Genomic DNA, 6,574 nt, shown 5'->3' on the forward strand with positions numbered 1-6,574 from the left:
AGAAATCTTTGAAGTTCTCCTTCCACCTGGCTGCCACCATAGTCGTGTCTGTCAGCAAATCTCCCTCTCGGTCATTGCACATGGCGGGCACTGGCGCAGTCTTATACCGCGCGCCATTGACAGTTGCGTAAAACTTCCGCATATCGTTTATATCCATGTTGTCCTGCGCGTTGGCGTCGCTGTGCAGTGCCTAACACTTCCTGCGCAGTTGTAGTCACAGCTTCGTGGATATTTTCCCATCGCCAGATACGGTGGCATCTCCTATCCGCTAGTCCAGCTTCTGGTGGTACTGTTCAGCAACTCCTGCAACTGCCAAGCGATGGATATTGAAACACATCGTTCTGTTGTTTCGTGAATTTGTGACGCTGGAAAGTCGCGCCCGATTTTTTTCTGCTACAAGATAGTGATCCGAGTCGATGTTCGTACCTCTGAAGGACCTTACATCTATAACATCCGAGAAATGTCGTCCGTCGACCAGCACGTGGTCTATCTGTGAGCAAATGTCTCCACTCGGATGTTGCCAGGTATGTTTGCGGATATTCTTACGTGCGAAGTAGGTACTGCTGATTGCCATCCCTCTAGCAGCAGCAAAGGTTACAAGTCGCAGACCATTATCATTGGTAGCGGAATGAAGGCTTTCCGTACCAATGACAATGCGAAAAAAAATTTCTCTTCCGATCTGCGCATTTGCATCCCCGATGACAATCTTTACATCGTGTGTTGGGCACTCTCCGTAGGCCTTATCAAGGCTCTCATACGGCTCGTCCTTCAGGTCATCAGGCTTATCGTTCGTTGGGGCATAGATTTTTTTTTTTTTTTTTTTTTTTTTTTTTTTTTTTTTTTTTTTTTTTTTTTTGACGTTTTAACCCCTAACGGTCATTCACGTCTGCTTTTATTTAACAGTCCAATACAGTTTCTTACAAAAGTTTAACTAAGTCTAGTTTTTTCACGAATTGTATTACCTTATCTTCTCGTTTTTCGTCATTTTTCAAAATGCTTATCAAATTACTTCCTAGGTTCAATACTTTTCGAAAATTATTCAGAGTCGTACATTCCAACAATATGTGCGTGATGGTTAATACTTCATTACAGTTAGAGCATCGAGGACGATCCTGATATGGAGTTATAAGATAACTATGGGTTAACCTACTATGACCTATTCTCAACCGAGTAAGAATTTTTTGTTGGTACTGATCACGTCTGTCTTTCCATTTCCTAACATCTTCTTTATTTTTCCCTAACTGAGTCCCTGGGTTTGCTGAATTCCACTACAACTGTCAAGCTTCCCAAGTTTTTCTTTTGATGAAGTGATTAGCATCACTTCTTCCTAATTTATCATATACAATATCTGAAGATCTCCCTTTATTTGCTAATGAATCGGCGGCCTCATTCCCAGGGATTCCAGTGTGTCCTGGAACCCAGACAAAAGATACATCTTTATCTTGACAAGCATTTTCGCAAGCTTGAATCCATGGGTTTTTTGAACACCCAGATCCCAGGGCCTTCAGGGTGCTTGCACTGTCTGAAAAAATTACAGCCTTGCGATTGTTTTCTATGTTTCGAATAGCCATGCATACTGCCATTATCTCAGAAGAGTACACTGAACATTCATCATTAATTCTGCCGCATATTTCGAAATCCTTGGAGTACACACCGTATCCTGTTCTTCCATGTCTCTTAGAGCCATCTGTGAATATATGTTGGTGTTGCGAATATTTGTCATTTAAAAGTTTTCTATAGAACACTGCTACTTTACTCGAGCAATCTCCAGCTCGAACTTTAGACTGAAGTGACCAGTCTATCTTCAGGCTATGTTGATTCCATCGTGGTGGTCCCATTCTCCAAGTGCGAGTGATTTTGGGGAAATCCGAATTTCCTATCATAGAGAACCATGTTCTTGTCCTTTTTACAATTGGCAACTCGTCAGATATTCTTTCCATTTCCAGTAATCGTGTGACTGTTCTGGCTTCGACCAGGTTTGCAAGATACTCCAGTGGTAATTGTCCTGCTTCACACATTATTGCTTTGATAGGACTTGTGGCAAATGCTCCAGAAGATATTCGTATAGCTTTATTGTATATCGGACTAATAATTGGTAGTACTTTATCTCTGCTTCTAGCAGCTAAAGGAAAGCCGTATAGCAAACGAGGGACTAGGAGACTATGAACGAGTTTAATTAACACGACACGATTTCCGCGTTTTTCCCCGATATTATCTTAAGAAGATTCAGTATCCCTATAGCTGATTGTCTTCTGTTCTTTGCATGGTTTTGGAAATTCAGTTTGCTGTCCAACACTACTCCGAGAATTTTCATTTGCCTTACAACAGGAACGATCACGTTTTCAAGTTTTATATTTTCAATTGATCCACGATGTCGTCGATTGTGGCATGCATGCAGCAGCTCACATTTGGGCACAGATACTTCGAACCCGACGCCTGACAACCAATGGAAGGCACAGCTAGCAGCACACTGAATTTTTGCACGTAAACATTTTCTATAAGACCCGTAAGCAACTAAAAGAATGTCATCAGCATAGACAAATATCTTCACATTTTTAGGAATAGTTGAAAATATCGGATTAATGGTAATCAGAAACAGTGTTACCGAGATGACTGAGCCCTGCGGGATTCCACGTGAAGTATGGCGAGTTGTAGATTCTACAGAACCAATCCTAACTTTAAAAGTTCTGTCACGCAAAAAGTCAGTGAGATAGTTGAGCATTCGCCGTCCAAGTTTTAATTTGCTCAGGTTGTCTATTACCACATTTCTATTCACAGTGTCGTACGCTTTCGATATATCTAATGAAAGAAATTCACAATGTTTGCCCTCTTTCAAGGGATTATCTATGTACGCTTCCAGTTCAGCAAAATAAACATCCGTTCCAAGACCTGCACGGAATGCAAATTGCATAGGATGTAAGAGTCCCCTCTCTTCTAAATCGTATACTAACCGCCTGTTAACCAGTCTTTCGAGTACCTTAGCAATACAGCTTATTAATGAGATTGGTCGGTAATCTTCTGGATTCCTTGCTCTCCGATTAGCCTTAGGAATCGGAATTATAATTGAATTTTTCCAACTATGTGGAATTTCACCAGATTCCCATACCTTGTTTAGCGTTGCCAGCAAAGAGCATTTTCCTTTCAAAGGTAAATTTGTTAGAAGAGGATAACCTATCTCATCTATTCCAGTTCCTTTACTTTTACATTTACCGAAGGCCCAATTCAATTCCTCTAGTGTAAACTCGCGATTTATTTCAGATATATCATCGGATTCGGTTACAATAACCGCCTGATCAACGCTGTTATATGGAGACTCACATGAGGGGCTGTGTTGGGGTGTATTAGGATTAGAGACAGACATGTAATGGTCGGCTAGAATCTCGGCTATTTCGCTTGGGTTGTCGGTGGCGGTGCCATCGGCATTAATGTGAAATTTATGCACTCTGTATCGGCCCTGTAAAGCACCAACTTTTCTCCAAATATCAGATGCTGAAGCATCACTATTTATACTTTCGACAAAATTTGTCCAACTTTCTTGTTTAGCTCGCTGAATTACTGCACGTGTTTTATTCCGTTCAGTCCTAAATGCTTCAAGTGCTGATGGAGTTCGAGGGTCATCCACGCCCATCCTACGTAAAGAACGTAAGGCCTTTCTACGTTTTTTTATCGCAGTAGCCACTTCATTGTTCCACCATGGAACCCTCTTCCCTGTTATTCTACCGGATGTTTGTGGAATGCAAGATAAAGCAACATTGTAAATCAGGTCTGTAATTTCCTCTCCCGAATAAGTTATATCAGGATTCAAAACCAATGAGATTCTGTTTTGATATTCTTTCCAATCAGCATCACGATATTTCCATTTACGAATTGTTCTCTGAGATATACTGGTAGAAGGTGTTTTCAATACAATAGGAAAATGATCACTTCCATGCTGATCATCCATAGCCTGCCACAGAGTGCTAGAGCAAGGTTCCGAGGAGATTGTCAAATCTACCGATGACTGTGCAGCATTAGACAAGCTAAGAAAAGTTGGTGACCCATCATTTAAAAGGTCTAGGTCATAATGACCCAACATGGAGACAACTATACGCCCCCTCATATCTGTATTCGAACCTCCCCAAATTTCAGAATGCGCATTGAAATCACCCATAATAATAAACGGTTTGGGAAGTTGCTCAACCAATTTAAATAATTCTTCTTTCAAACAATCATTTTTGTAAGAAGGGGTATATATAAAGAAACAAAAGTCTTCGTAGTTGGAACTTCTACCGTTACAGCGATCGCTTGGAGGTTAGTTTGTAGCAGTACTACCATGAATTGTAAGTCTTTCAGAAATCAATACCTACTCCACCCCACCCAGTTTGCTGGGTGGGTGGTTTGCATATAAAAGAATAGTCAGGAGAAAAGCTTGGACAGTTGGAAGTGCATATTGTCTCTTGTACACCCACAACATCTGGGTGGGGTATGCTATTTAGAAGAGCTAGTTCGGCTTTTCTTGCACGGTACCCCCTTAGGTTCCATTGTAATGCGAGAGTTTTGGATGTTACTTGTGGTAGTTGAGAACATATTTGTAGTCTACCTGTTTCAAAACTGGAGTTAGATTGTTGATGTGAGGTGTTATTATTTTTTTTTAAAGTGGAGAGATCGAATGTGTGTTTTGTGAGGTAGGAAGGTAGACTTAGGATTAAGTTAGTGAAATTTAGCTTTAGTTAATATCACGAATAGGTGATATGTCTGTCCGTTCGAATTCCATCATCTTAGCCTGAGGCGGTGCGCCAGAGTCAATTTTGGTCGAGTTTATGCCGTGCTCAAGTAGTTTCTTTGTTGGCGGTGCCATACGGTTTGCATTTGGAGAGGTTGGGTTCGAATTAGATCGCCTTTTTGTGCTTTTTAAATCCTGTTTGACGTCGGTTTCCATTGCATTAGTCATATTTAATGCTTTTTCCTTCTTCAGGTCGGCGACTTCGTTAATCAGCTTCTCAAGTAGCTGCCTCAATTTTCCGATTTCTTCATCCTTCTGTTCTAGCATTTTCAGTAAATGGTCCACTTTAGGGTTGTCAAGTCTCTCTTGGACACATGAATTTTGCAGTCGCGAATCATAAAGTCTTCGAGCTTCTGGATATGATACATCTTCGTCAATCTTTATGCGTACTATACACATTTCCGCTTTTTTCACCGAACATTCCCTTGCTCGAGAGCTATGCGGTCCTTTACAGTTTATGCAATGGGCAACAGCCAGGCAAGGTGTTTTAGGCTCATGCTCTAGTGAGCATTCCGCGCAGATTTGCTTTTCTTTGCAGTTTCGCTTCGTGTGAGAGAATCGATGACAATTCGCACATTGTAGAGGGCTTGGATAAAACGGTCGAGTCCTGACCCTAATATAACCGAAGTGGAAGAACTCTGGAATCGTAGTTCCTTGAACCGTAATGAGGCAAGTTGACGTAGGTATCAGGTTATCTTTATTTTTCAGATCCTTCCTTAGGAACCGTTTGAATTCGATCACGCGTTGAGATCGCAGTTCTTCCAACATTTCATTGTCCGACATCGACAGTCCATACGGGCATGATACCGTGCATTTCCTTACGTTCAAAGTTTGGTGAAAGCCAACTGACACTTTCGTCCCGTCAACTAATTCGCTGACGTTGAGTAACTTATGTACTTGCTTGGCTTGCCTAACCTTTAGGACGTATCTTGAACCTTTGGCTTCAGGCCGGGCGTCTTCGATGGGACCAACCGCTTTCTCAATGCTTCTGCTGATCAGCCATGGATTATCTGGTAACGTATTTCCTTCAACCGGGGCCATAACCAATATGGATAGCTCTCCATTCACCGGGTCCATCCATTCTGGTAGACGCCTGCCCGCAAAACTGCCATCAACCGATTGATTTACGATCATGCCTGCATTTGCCCATCCCGTGTTCCCATACAAATCCGGGGGAATATATCCATCTTCTGCCCAGGGGCGACTCGTCCATACGTTCTACCTGTTCATGGAACAGGTAACCATTTTTAGGTCATAAGTAAGAAATTAATGTCTTGGCAAATAATTATAATATATAAATAATTTACAATGATTTTAACATCTAAACATCTAAAGAAACAAAATATTTCGTAGGCAGATCAAGTTAACGCCACATGCTTGGCGTACAGTCAAATTGCAACTAAATGTGTGTTTCTCTGAAATAACACACCCCATCACATAGAAAGCTTTTGCCAGTCGTGCGATCTATAATGAAGAACCAACAGCAGCACTGCCAGAAGTCAAATTTAAAGTTTTGCGCCATGACAAATGATTTGAAATAATTTCCTCCTTGGTATGCTCACTCGTTCTCCGCGCGCAGAGAACCAGCGTGAGCGTTGCCAGCTTTCTCCGTTTTCTCACATCATCCTCTTTCGCATGCGAAGCGAGCACGTTTAGATGCAAGTTCTGCTATGCGCGCAGGAGTCAAACCCGTTCGACGCGCTGCGAGAACAATCAACGACGCGACGCACCTTCGGTTAGACTCGATCGTAGTGTCGGGCTGTGCTTTGCCGAAAGGCGCACCGCGCACACTCTAACTTTCACCTACTCAGA

Source organism: Armigeres subalbatus, unplaced genomic scaffold (genome assembly GCF_024139115.2).
Source record: "Armigeres subalbatus isolate Guangzhou_Male unplaced genomic scaffold, GZ_Asu_2 Contig1847, whole genome shotgun sequence".
NCBI lineage: Eukaryota > Metazoa > Arthropoda > Insecta > Diptera > Culicidae > Armigeres > Armigeres subalbatus.